General features: G+C 46.1%; 1 long non-coding RNA gene across 2 annotated transcripts in view; it reads left to right on the top strand.

Annotated features, from left to right (window-relative positions):
* The first annotated feature begins 3,465 nt into the window (after window positions 1–3,465).
* LOC310896321 overlaps window positions 3,466–13,788 on the top strand; it is a 93,314-nt gene continuing 82,991 nt past the window's right edge. The window contains exons 1-2 of one of the 2 annotated variants that reach the window (XR_014581387.1): window positions 3,466–3,601; window positions 3,692–3,992. This is a non-coding gene — a long non-coding RNA (uncharacterized lncRNA). Of the gene's footprint in view, window positions 3,993–13,788 lie in introns of both variants that reach the window. The other variant, XR_014581388.1, reaches the window with a different exon arrangement.

Genomic DNA, 13,788 nt, shown 5'->3' with positions numbered 1-13,788 from the left:
GCCAGTTTGGATTGCACCCCGCTGGATTAAAGCATGAGCCGCCTTCTGTCCCAGGTTTACGTCCCTCTACTCTAGTGACTTGAATGTCCCCAAGCTGCGTCACCTCTGTCCTGGAGCCAGTAGGCTCTCAGTGATCCTCTGAGTCATGGAAGATGTTGTCAGCTGTGTCCCCATGGACATCAGGGTGGGGTGGGTGTGTTCCTCTTTCCCTTTCAAATGCCTGCTCTGTTCTGCTGTCCTGCTGCCTGGCAATTCAGGGCTAGGCCCTGCAGCCGTGAAGAGGACACCTAAGCCTGTGGCCACCGGCCTGGTAGAGGTGCCACCCCCTTCTGCAGCATGCCCCTCTCGGCTCCGGAGAGGGCCCTTCTCCCAGTGCCACAGTGCTGGGACCAGCTCCGTGTCGGGCTGCGCTGCCGCAGCCCTGAGTCCACCAGCTTCTGTGAGGCAGAGCAAGCGATGGCTGAGAAGGTCTCAGCAGGGCACCTGCCAAGCTTTCCTGTGCCTGTGACTTTTGCCCCCTGCCCAGCTGCGATGTGCTGGGGCCGGTGGCCTGCCGGGCTCGTGGCCGCGTGGTGGTGCTGGCCGCACGCCGCGCAGGGGGCCGCCGGCAGCTGCAGAAGCATCCCTCTCCCCTCCCCAAAAAATCCCCCAAACCCCAAACCATGTCATTTTTCACGGCGTCTTTTATATCGGAGATTAGAATCGCCTCTGTTTGTTGCTATGGAAACGCTCGAGTGAAAGAAAACGACCTCATTATGATTTATGATGAAATCTCCTTTGGGGTGCGCTCGCTGCCCTGACGCCCTTGCTGCAGGGTGAGGGGACGCCCAGCCCCGGTGTGGGGATCTGGGGAGGGTGAGGGGGTGCTTGCCCCCTTTGCACCCACCCTTTGTGGTTTGCGGAGCTCTTGGGCTCTTCCCTTTGGGCTCGGCAGGTCAGAAACAGCCCCTGCTGCTGGAGCAGCCCCTTCCCTTGGAAATCAGCTCACAGACTGTGGCTGCATCGCTTCTGCGCCAGGGCCGTGCGTGCCTTTGCTCTGGGAAGGTCACTGCAATAGGAACAGGGCCCTGTCAGCGAGCTGGACGAGTGGTTTGAATGCCATGGGGGGGGTCTCTTTTTTGCTTCTGGTGTCTGGCAGGGCCCTGGTGTTCCTTCTGTGTGCTTTTCCCTCAAATCTTGGCTGCTGCCCCTGAGCCCAGACTGCCCCTGGAGCTGTGCCTCACCCTCAGCTTTGTGTCCCATGCAAATGTCCCTGAGCTGCTCAGCTGGGCTTGCCCCAATCTCTCTTGGTGGAGGGAAGGACATTGCAATGTGGATATGCTTTGAGAGAAGGATGCTGAGTAGAAAGGCTAAGCGTGGTTGTGGTGAGCCTTTGGGGAGGAGACCCTCTATCATCTTGTCAATAATAATAGCGTTACACGGTCCCCATGGCTCATCTGTCCCCTTGCCCATGGAGTCCATCTGACTGGGAGGCAAGGGAGGAGTGGTATACAGGACTGTGGGGAAACTGAATTTTCAAGTCATGTGCTGAGCTAATCAGGGCTGTTATTAGCATTGAGCACGTGCTGATGGACCTGTGAGAGGCCGTGGAGGTTGGTGAGAAATGAGCAGCTGCCTCCAGGACCTGCTGTGACTGCTGGTGGCTCTTCTCAGCCTGTTGTGGCTGGACAAACTGGTGGCCCAGCATGGCAGCGTGTGGCTTCCAGCTCCAGCACAAAGCTGTGCCACCCCTGGTGCCTCCGGGCTGCAGGACAGGGAGAGGCAGGACTTGCAGAGGCCAGCAGGCTGGAGGGGCCCTGCTGCGGCCTGCGGTCTCCCTTTTTGGCAAAGCTCTTTGGGAAAGATCTGCTAAACAGAAAACAAGGCCTACTGACTGCCACTGCACCTCCTTCTCCTCTTCAGTAAGTACTAGGGCACATTTTATAACTGTAGGTCTGTTTTTTCCATTGGGTTGTACTCAGGAAAATGTCTCCTCCAAGCTGCCACTCCTCCAGCATCCCTCAGGGAGCACAGGGCTGCGGGCAGGACTGGCCCAGCGCAGTCCTTGGGCAATGAAGGGTTTCAGCACGTGAGGAGGGGAGCTTGCACACACCCTGTGCACACCAGGTGGGAGCCTGTGTGTGACCGTGTATGCTGCCACGCTTCCCCACAGCTGGCACTTGCTCAGCGGTAACCCCATGAAAGATTTGCAAACTGAAGAAGCTTAGCCTCTCTGGGCTTTGCTTTCAGAGCAGCGCGAAAAAGGCTGGAAAAAATGATAGCGTTTGCCAATACTAGCACAAACAAGCAAATAGGAAAAGCAGACTTTTTCTTATATTTATTTATTTTTTTCCTTTTTCTTTTCTTTTCATGTTATTTTCCAGCCATGGAGCAGCCACAATATTGGTTTTGGCATTCCTGATCTTGCTGGAGGAAATTTAGTGTTCCTGGTAAGCGGGATGTGTCTGCTGCTGCTGCAGCTGCTTTGAAGAGAGCGATGCTGAACATTTAGCAAAACCCCTTTTCATCTGCAAAGCCCAGTACTGAAAGGACTTAAATGAATGCAACCAGACCAGTTTAACACTCTCTGTCTTCCCGCATTGTTATTCTCTCGACTCTTGTAATACCATAATTTTGCTATTATTTAAGTCAATATAAACTCTTCTATTGTACAGCAGTCCTGAATTTCTCTAGCAAAGAAAAGAAACAAGGAATCCAATTGCTGGTTACTCTTCATGACTAAAGAAAATAACATGAAATAATTCTAACCTAAAAAGCTTGGTATCTGAAACCATCTTCTGAGACTTCCTTATAGCCCATAAAGAAACAAAGATGCAACTTGACTTCCCAGCATCATGGATGGCCACATTGAAAGTAAAGTAGTTGCATTTATAGTGTGCTATCTGAATTAAACTTGTCTGTTATGTCTGAGATGTCCCAGCTCTATTAACTATAGGTGCCCCATAATACAGAGCATTTTTAAACACGTAGGTAGGATAAACCATAATCATTTGTCTACTGAATTGATTTTATTGAGGAAAAGAGTGAGCAAACCGGTTACGTCTCTTTATATCCAAATCTTCCACTATGACTTCAAAGAAACTGTAGAAATTAAATGAATAAAAAGATGCTCTCCTTTATGTATTCAGAGCCGCTAGCCTAAAGCTCAGAGACTTCCCTGCACTCATTTCCAATCTTTAAAAAATGAGCTTTGCACAACAGATCCGTGGGAGCTCCACAGCTCTCAGCAATGATTTTATTTCCCTCTTCTCGCTGTGCCTTGCGATGCTGTTGGCATTCTCAGTTTTGATAAGCTGTGCTCTTCTTGGTTTGGGTGCAAAAGGAACAGAACCCTCTACAAAAGGCACTAACTAACGGCCCGGTCCTCCCAAGTGCACCTGAGACAATAGGGAATTAAAGATGCCTGGCCTTACAACTGCAGGCCAGAAAGGAGGATGCTTGTTGGCCTGGCACAGACCCTTAAGCGTTGACTCTATTTACTCTGTTTTATAAATTCTGTATGAGCCTGACATCTTACAGAGTCTCAAGTGGTTTCAGAACCTATGGATACAGACTATGGTGCTGTCTGTGGGAGTTTCTAGGATACTTTAATGAGACAGAGGTAATTTTGCAGAGTCATGATGCAAGTAGATGTGTACCCGTGAGTGCCAGTGTGGGACTGTGAAAGAGCTGAAGTTTCTTTTTTTGAAAGGCAGATGGAAGAGACAGTGACAGTCAGCACAGAAAATCTGTGAGCAGCCTCACTCGGAGGGAAAGCATCAGCTCTTGGAGCGCCTATTGAAAATTCGTACAGTGGTGAAGGATCTAAAAGTGAAAAGAAAGGCAGTGAAGAGAGAAAGATGAGACAAATTCTTCTAGGAACTGTAAAAGTTAAAAATGACAAGTTTTGATTTCTCCATCCCCCCTTGCCCTGAATCCAGCTGCGTCTCTGAGACTTCAGCGATTCAAAGTGACCTAAGAAACTGAAGAGAAGGAGAGAGCAATGTATGTAGGTATGTATTTGACAAATGCTGATACAGTTAGTATTTGTGTATGTATTTATCTATGCGGAGATGTACCTACTAGATATATATATGTGGCTTTGCAGTTATCGTCCTATCATTTATAGCTCCTAAAGGATTCTGAATACTTCCTTCTTCTGTAAGCACGTTGGCTTTGTGGGATGTGTGACCACAAGGGTTTTGGGTGCTTGAGATAACCATGTGGTGCTCCTTGTCTTTCATCCAGCAATCCAGATAAGCACACGTAATTTCAGGTGTATGAACAACAGGGTGTGGCTGTGCTGTGAATTATGTGTGTACCTCAATGCTTTTCTGGATAAGAACTGTACAGCAGAGTAATAAGCAAAATTAAAAAAAGCTCATCGTGCTAAATTTAGATCAGGATCTGCAGTTCATCTCTCTGGACACCTGATGCCTCCAGCTAACTGGCACGATTGGGCTGCTCCAGGAATGATTTTTATGTTCCACCGATCTGACAGCACCCGTCATTTTCATATACACAAGTGTCCATATCACTAAATCACCTCTGCCATCGTTAGTGCTAATTGGTTCCCTTGCTGTACCCTCGGAGAAATGTGAAAAGCCTGGATGGAAGCTGAAGGCCCATCTTCCCACCAAACGACACTGCTGCACGTTCCTGGGACAGCCCGTGAATATATAACAACTGCTGCCTGCACGTTATGCGCCCAGGTCTTGCTGTGGAGAGGCTCTCAAAATCTAGGGCTGTTACTCTTGTCGTGTTCTGTCAGGACTGAGCTTGCCCCCACAAAAATTAATACAAAGTTTGCTAGCCACTAGCAATGATTTGCTTTCAGCCATATTTTTTATTTTTGTTTATTTTTTTTGCTAATGGATGCTCATGTGTGCAGCCTGGTGCTCTGGGCAGGATCTGGTCCCTGGTAGAAAGGAGAGGCAGAACTGGGACATGAGGGGAGTGGGAGCACGGGCGTGTGATGGCATGAAGCCTGACTTTTTTACAGAACACACACCCCTCATTTAAGCTGTGGCATGCTTTCTTTTATGTCATACCTTGTGATGGATAAAGCAAAGTTAATAAGTTCTTGGCATACTGAACAGAGCTCACACAAGAGTAGGTCTTTTTACAAAAAATTCTGTTCCAAGTAATTTCTGAGAAATCCAAAATTATCCCTGAAATTCTCTGGTTTACATGTAGATGTTCAGAATGCAGTCCTGAAACAGATCTTCATTTCTGAGTGATATTTTTTTAAGACCAAGTAAAAATGCATCCTGTGTCTTGCAAAGATATTTTTGTATAATTTTCCAAAAGGAACAATGGGTTTCCTACCTTAATAAGGAGAAGAGAGAGGGAGAAGGGGAGAGAGAGAGCTGCAGCCTATAGTGCATGCTTCAGAAGTGGGTTCCACTATTTTAATTTCCTTGTAAGAATTTATATAACCAGAAAACCTTGAAATCCGCTTCTGGGAAGGGGGAAATGGAGCGGGCTGTGGAGAATGGAAGTGTCAAGATTTTTTTTCTAGGGAAATTGAGGGAGGAAAACCAGAGAATCCTACAACAGGAAAATAGCATTCGTTGTCTTCTGTTACTTTTGATGCCACCCCACCAAATACAGCAGGGTGCCTAAGGGAAACAGAAGTAACCAGAAAACACAGAAATCATTAGACATATTTTCAAAACCTGTCCTTAATTGAAGCTATTTATATTCCCTCTTTATCTTGTCAGTTCTAGGCCCTGAGGGTCTTCCTATCCTTTCCCTCTCAATGAGTGTGGGTGAATTGTGGCATCCTTTCTGCTCTCCTCCATCTTCTTTAAGGTCTCTGCCTGGTTGCCAAGTGAGATGCACATACATTTGCTATCTGACAAAACACAGCATCATTATTCCATACTTTGCTCTAAATCTTACGTGTCAATCTCCTTCCCGCTTTGCAGGTTTTGTTTGCATAAATGAGCAGACTCCTACCAAAAGAATCTGAGATGGCAGCTCTGAAGATTTTAATCCTCTTTTCATCCACAGAACAAAAATAACACAGCAGCAATGTGCCTGGGATGACTGCTGTGCTGGCTAACACCAGGGACCGAACTGGGGAACTTCCACAGCTTAAAAGCATGACCCTTTTTATAGCCTGAGCTGGGGGCACGAGGTCTGTAAGAGACCTGTAAGCTCCAGGGTCTGGACATGAAAAGGAAACTTTGGATCACAGGCTGCCTTCTCGGCTGCATGAGTTTCCTCCAAGAGCAAGCTCTTTCCAAGTGTCTGGGCTTTACAGCCTTGCAAATCCCATGCAATTCGCTACCTAGGTGATGGCAGTCATCTTACTGGGCATATCAGAAACTGTGATTTAGTCCTAAACTAGAGGAAAAATAATCCTTAGGTCATGTTATTCTTTTAGATTCTCTGGAGATGCTACTGGCAAATTCTCTGGGCTTGTTCTACAGTAATATTTCTGTCATGGTTACCAGGTTAATTGTGCCTCTGGCTCTCCCACATCTCATGCTTTTGGCCTTTAATTTCCAGGCCTTTAATCAACTGGATAGTCCTCCTCCTCCCACGCCCTGGCTGGAATCCCCTGTGCAGCAACAGAGCCATCCTGCAGCAGGTCTAGCTCATAGCTCCACAGAAATACAGAGCTGGTAGTGTTGCAGAAAGGTCCTGTTGCCCCTTGCCTTGTCTCAGGCAGGAACACCAATATGCAAATCATTCTGTGCCCCAGCTTTGTCCTCCTCCCCACACCTGTAAAGCTGTCAGGTTACTGAAGGTCCCTCAGTCCCTTGGGAAGCTCAGGACCACCCCACAAGATTCACATCTCCAAGAAACACAGACCTTGTCCTCAGCCCACGGCCAAGGGTTTTGGCTACCCTAAAAATGACACTGATCACCAGACCCTTCTTATGCTGGAAGGAAGAGAAAGGTGCCAGCGACACACATCTCAGCCCAGATATGTGTGAGTTGTCGTGCTTATCATTACCATTGTTCATTTGCTGCTAAGCAGGTGTTAGCTCAGAGAAAACATAAAAGCTGCATTCTGTATTGTTTGTTCCTCGTTAAAATGATCTGGGCCCCTGTGGGCATGTGTTGTCTTAATATTCTGGTGCTGAGAAGTGCCACATTTTCATAATGAAAGCTGTTGCAGGAAAGCAATTCCAACCTCAGATAAAAGGAGAAGATTACACTTGCCACTCGAGTTATGGTATTAGAACAACTGATTTTATTTGTTTTCATTTCATTTTCCCTGTCAGCTGCTGCTGAACCTCTGTGTAGCGTTCTTCAGAGATGTTAATTGTATTTTGTGTGTCTGGATCCCCCTAAGAAATGACAAATGTTTTCACTCACAAATTAGATGTCTCTTTTCATTTAAACACCAACAAGGAAAGCTAATTTAAGAATGGTTGTGCCGTTGTTGCAGCAAGAGCCCTGATGTATGATAGAAGCTGATATACAGAGTTAGGGACCTGGAGCAGCAAACTCTGCATTGGGAAAGTAGATCGATGAGATACTCATTTAATTTTTCCCTTAGCTGGTTCACAAGTGAAAAAAAAAAGGTCACATGCTTGCAGTTGGGCACAGGAATAAAGTAATTGTACTTCAGGAGTACAGTCATGTAGTTTATGTCCAGTGTTGAAGCAGACACAGCAACCTTTGGACAAAGTTCCTGGGGACATCTGTGGGTGTTTTGCCTGAAGAAAGATTGGAAGGCTTTTTCTAAGTCATGAATGAATGTGAAGGAGGAAAGAACTGGTAAATAATGTGCAAATAGATGGGGAGAATATTGAGTATAGCATGGGATATTAGGAATATATTGGTAGTATTACAACCAGCTGAGTTGCTGAAAGGAAAGGGAAGGAAGAACAAACCCTGCTCTTCTGGCAGAGGCATCACTGGAAATTCCCCCAACAGGAAAATCGTGCTACATATCCACCTGAGTATAGTCATTTGGCTCTGAGAACTCAAGCCCAAGCTTGAGCTTCACGTCTGACAGCAATATGGACAGGTATTTCAAGAACAGATCCCCTCCCTATGCTTGCTACTAGGACTTCACAATGGCCAAGCAGAGATGCAACACAGATGCTCAGAAGGTGTTAATAATTCTCTGCTATTGGTGGAACTGATAAAAACAGATACAGTAAAAGGATAATTGCAATGGACATTTCATCAGATCTGCTTGAGACCTTTGTGGAAAACAGTGCCTTCATGAGTAGGGTTGCCTCCTTGGCTAGAAGCCTTACACTTGTACAGTTTACATTTCCTGTACTTTGTCTGTGCTTCATGTGTGCTGGGCAAGGCAATGCAAAACAATGTGCTTCATTAGGTCTCTGGCTACCGTTGGGCAGAGTCAAAACTCTGACAACATTCATCCCTCTGGCTCCATGACTTATTTGGATTGGTGAAATTATAATATGATTTCTATGAGTGCTGAGTATTCAAGGACCTCTAGAGAAAACAAAACAAAACAAAACAAAACAAAACAAAACAAAACAAAACCAAACACACAAACAAAAACAGAAAACAAAAACCACAGAAATGACAAGTTGTGTTATTTCTGTATTCAGTCACAATGCTTCACATAGACTTGGGTACTTGGAGATCTTTGGAAGGCATGAATTGGTTATAACTGATAGACCCCATATGTATCCCTGTTTTACAGACAGCAAAAGATGTCGGACTGCCAAGACGCCATAGAAATCACCCTGGAAAAGAAAAAATACCGGCACCATGTGAACTTTCCTTTCAGGCAGCTCCTCCTTCCTGCCTTCTGATTCTGTGTGGCCAGATTGTGTATGGAAAAAGAGCATGTGGCCATCAGGGAGGCAGTGGAATATCTCCCCCTCCTTTGCAGATCAGCGTCCCACATGTTTCAGAGTTCTCCTCCCATGTGTTCAAGGGCTGTTGCTTCTCATTCGCAGTTTTTCCACGCTGGTATGGGTGTTCTCTGAGCAGAGGCAGCTTTACAGCATTTAGCCAGCCGACACTTTCTGATAGGCTTTGTGCTCCCCGTGAAAAGTGCAACAGTCCTTGACCAGAATCAGTCACTGTGTTCATCAGTAAATGCTCGAAGGTGACTCCAAAATGCATGTCCTATCCACATTTTTTTTGCTTCGGTGCTCAAGAGAAAAGAAGTCATCCCACAGCAGGACTGCCAGCTGCTATGGATCCTGTCAGGCTGCAGCCTCAGCTTATCCATTATGGAACAGGCTTTCTTATCTGTAGGCTTGCCAAACAAGTTTCTAACTTCATATGTTTATCTTTTCCTGTGGATCCAATAACTTGTCGAATGGGAAATTCGAAAGAATTTAAAGCAGCCTTGGGCCCCCCTTTTTGATTTGTGCCCGGTGTAGCACAGGCACTTGTGGAGAACGCGGCCTGCTAACATGGCAACCAGCACCTCACGCCAGCCTTCACCAGCCAGCAGCTGTGGGGACAGGGCCAGCCCCACCACGAAGGCCAGGCTTCCTGTGTGGTGCAGCTGTGTGTTCAGCCGATGACAGGAAAGAGTCACTGAGAGCGTCACTGTTTATTTTCTTATGCCAGCAGGCAACAGACAGGGCTGCAGGAAAGCGAATTCTCAGCGGAGACCTCTTTGTCTGCCTGCAGCACCTAGGGCGGGCCTCCTCAGACACTGAATGCACACAGCATCTCCCAGCAGAGCCTATCTACTGTAAGCTGGAGTCTGGAAATTTTACCTGTGCTAAGAAGCATCTTCCTCCAGAAGTGGCCCTACTGCAGTCCATGGAGCAAGTTCCTACCTGAGTGAGTAAGGCAGGCAACAGCTGGTCCTTAAGAGCTGGGAGACAAAAGTCTAGTAAGCAAGCTGATTAGAGCTTATCTGCATAAAAATGGAAATGAGTCAGAGAGGGGAGTACCATATTGGAGTGCAAATGCAAGCAATTAGCTCAAAGCCATTACTGTAATGGCTAGAAAGATTTTTTTATTTTTATTTTTTTTTAATTATCGTTACTGAAATGCATTAGCAATGTCTTTTTAAAAAATGTAAATATACACAGTACAATGCCATCTCTCTGCCAGAGCATGAAGTAACCCCTTTTCAGTGGTACGTGCAGAGGAGCCTGTGGAGGCTCTTAACCATCAAACACAGCAGAGTACAGAGGAATATGAATGATGGCATTACCAGGGAGCACTGGAGGAAGACAGCTGTGATTGTGTACTGACACAAATATTTACTCAAATGGAAAGCTGAACTTTCAGAAAAATTTCTAGAAACACCTGTCCCACAGTTCCCACCTTCCTGGCCTTGACCTGTTCTGATGCCTCTCTTCCCCAGAGCAGTGCTTTTCTCTCCATCCCCAGCAGGTCCTTTGGAGGATGCCTGGCTAAGGCAAGGGACACATGGGTCTCATCTTAGGGTATGGAAGCACTGGGGACTTTCAGGGTCCTAGTTATGTGGGGAGTGGGTGTCAAATACAGTGGAGGTCATCTATCGGTTTCTGTGTACTCTTGGACAGCCTTGGATTTTTGTTTGAAGTGATTTTTACATAACTATTTCTCCACTTGATCTAATTAACATTGCTGAAGCATTTGTGAATATGTGATTGAAATAGATGGTCAAGGAATTCAAACCCTTTTTATGAAAATCACAGAAATCATCTCTATTGTATTTCTTTGAGGAGCACTGCGATGGCTGAGATAACAGCACGAAGCCTTACCCATAGGAAACCAAACTTAAGCACACACAAGTGGTTCTCAGGTATCATTCAGTGACGATCAGTCCCCAGAGGGAGACACACTGCCCTGGAGTAAAGCAGACAAGTTAGCCATGTAACTTAATCCAGTAAGCATATTTTTCTGGTGCTGACAGAGCCTAAGACATATAGGAGAAATGTTCTTTCAGTGAGTTTGGAAGGTCTCCATGCTTTCTGAGCCCTGAGCATCACTTCCTAAATTATAAATTTGGGACCTAATCTATGCCTTCCTTGGTAAATATTTGCATTTAAAGGATTTTAATCTTGACTTTTAGGCCAAACTCTGCCTTTGAGAATGTGCTCAGGGTTCTCGCTGAAGACAGCAGAATTTGGCAAGGTCGAGATGAAAATGGCTGCAGGCCAAATCCCTGCAGGCAGGGGAATTCACTGAACACCGTGCTAGTGGAAGTATCTGGTGTGTGTGTAATTTATAGCTGCCTCCAGAGACTTTGCTGGGCTTGAACCCGGCCCACAGGTGCCATGGAAGACTTTGCCTGCTGCAAAAGGATGCATCGTATTTTATATGTGTTGTTCTGGATTCAATGAGGTGACAAATGTAAGCTTGTTTTTTATTACCGTGTGGCTGCTGTATTTCTCACAACTGCTTATCGAGGGATGTCTGACAGAGACAAAAAGCCCTGATTTGTGTGTTCCTGTAATTTATATGCAAGGCCATTCTCTGTAATTCTTTCAGAGAAATGACTGAAGACCTAGGCCCCACCAGCTCAGCCTTGCACCCATTTCTCTGCTTCTGTCCCCCAAAATGTCATGGGGCAGGACAGCCAGGTGCTCCTTGCTTCCCTCAGGCCCTTGGTACATGTGCCAAATTTTAGGTGTGCAAGCAACACCCCCAGCTTGTGATTCTTTACATGGTTGTGTCCATTTCCACCAGCCTCACATCACAGACCAGCAGCAGGCCTTGGGGCAGCAGAAGGCCTTGTGGCCACTGTGGTAGATGGACCAGTGCAAAGCCAGTCTGTGCCATGAGGCATCTTATATTCATATATCTTATATATGTATATATTTATGTATCTTATATATATATATAATTATTATTTTTTCTATGAGGCTGACAGCTGCTGCCCCTCAGGGATGCTGAACACAGGCCTGAAGTCACAGCTATGTGAGGGAACCCAGCAGCTATGCTCCTGGGAGGTTTTGGCAGGAAGTAGAGAAGGACAATGAGCCTGCTCACCTCTTGTAGCTTTGTTAGGCACACGTCCACTCGGTTTGGTGCCATTTCTGGGCTCTGGAAACAGGGACCGATTTCTGTGATGGGACTGCAGTGTGGGCACCAAAATGTTGGTGGCTGGGAATGAATTTCAGGGTGAAAAGGGATGACTTTTCTGAGATACCTTAACATATGAAGAGCAGAACATCTGCAGGAAGGGATCTCCCATGAAAAGTTCTTCTAGGTCTTTGGCAGGTGTTAGCTGCCCTGCACAATTTAAATGAGATCAGGAGTCTTTGCCAGATGCAAGAACAGAGCTCGGCTCATTACATGCACCACAGACCTTCAGAAAAAAAATACTGACACTCACTTTGACCGGAGAACCCTGCAGGAGTGGTTCTGGAAAGGCTTCACGAGTCAGTATGTGGACTGCTGCTGGAGCAGGAAGCAACGGGGTGAAACAAGCCCAGCAGGATGCAGTTCATTTCAGCTCAGGATGGACATCAGTTACTGACACGGCCCATTAGCGGAGCCGTTTGTTATACCGACTTAATCGAGTTTTCAGAAAGAAAGGGGGAAAAATAATCAATATTCCCAGTTCATTTTAAAACGATAAATAACCACAGGTCTCTCTCCTGCCTCATTTGTAGTACCACTCTTGGCTGGGAGAGCGAGAGGCGCTGTGCTGGGCTGTTTGGCCAGCAGGAACAGGCACTGCGAAGTGAGCGCTTTTCCTGCCTCCAGGCACAGAAAGAACTCCCGCATCCCGTGGGTGATGCATGGAGCCGCTGCAATATCGTTCTTTGACCTCAGCTTTCACATTCATCATCACTCCTAGCTGCAAGCTGCTTTTTCAGCTCTGGACATTTTAGTATAGCAGGCCCAGTCTATGGCCATGGAAATAATTTCCTCTACTCATTATGTTTAAAGGAAGCCTCTGAACCAGAAACTCCAATAGTTGGCGCAGGGACTGTGAAGGCAATAAGTTAAAACACCTACTCATGAGCGTGCTCCTTGCCTCAAAGCTTGGGTCATTTTTCGCTTTGCAGAGCACAGGGACTGCACGCATCCTGAGATGCCGCGGTCTCCCAGAGAGGACAAGCAGGAACCCCCTGGGGCTGGTCCCCCCAAAGCCCAGAGCCGCGGATGTGGATCTGTCCAGATCAGTCCCAGCATGTGGGCTGACTGAGTGTGTAGGGCAGAGGTCAGAGAGCATTCCCTTTACACACCCTCGCGTAGCATGAACTGCAGCATAGGAAACATGACTGCATCGATCAAACATGGGGTATTTCCTTTCACAATGCTTCAACAGTGCTTCCATTTCACTGCTATCAGCTTTCAGCAGGTTTTCTCATGAGGCTTCCACAGTTCTTCAGATATCATGGGATCGGCTGGGAAATCATATGATTAATAAAAAAAACACTAAAAACACTAAAAGTGTTTTTTTTTTCTTTTTTTTTTTTTTCTCGAAGATTCATTAGGCTTCTAAGTCTGTTTTATCTCATCGCAAACACAAGGAGAAGAAGTGTCTTGAAAAATATAAAAGAAAACTGAAGATCTAGGTGGTAGGCCTTTAAGACATACTGTAAATATTGCAGAAATGATGGTGCGCTCACAGCAGTTTGTGAGAAAATCTGTCTATTTAAAATACAGCCTCTTAGTGCAGGGCCATAATTTAGTCTTGTGCACGTAGAAATATTCTGTAAGTGCTTAACAAATTATAGAAATAATAACAATTAATAATAGATGAAACCTGAGAAAAGATGAATCACTGCATTAGAGAACACAGTGAAATTCTTCTTTGGTTTCCTGTCAAGGATCCCGGGCTGACAGCCACACATGCTACTGCAGCATATGCTAGAAAAATACTCTGAGACAGGGCTTGGTCACGCAGATTTGCTTGATGTAATGGGATCTGGGCCACGGTAGGACAGTCTCACA

The sequence above is a fragment of the Anser anser genome (genome assembly GCF_964211835.1).
Source record: "Anser anser genome assembly, chromosome: 3".
Classification (NCBI taxonomy): Eukaryota; Metazoa; Chordata; class Aves; order Anseriformes; family Anatidae; genus Anser; species Anser anser.
This window is presented reverse-complemented; position numbering and strand designations above follow the sequence as displayed.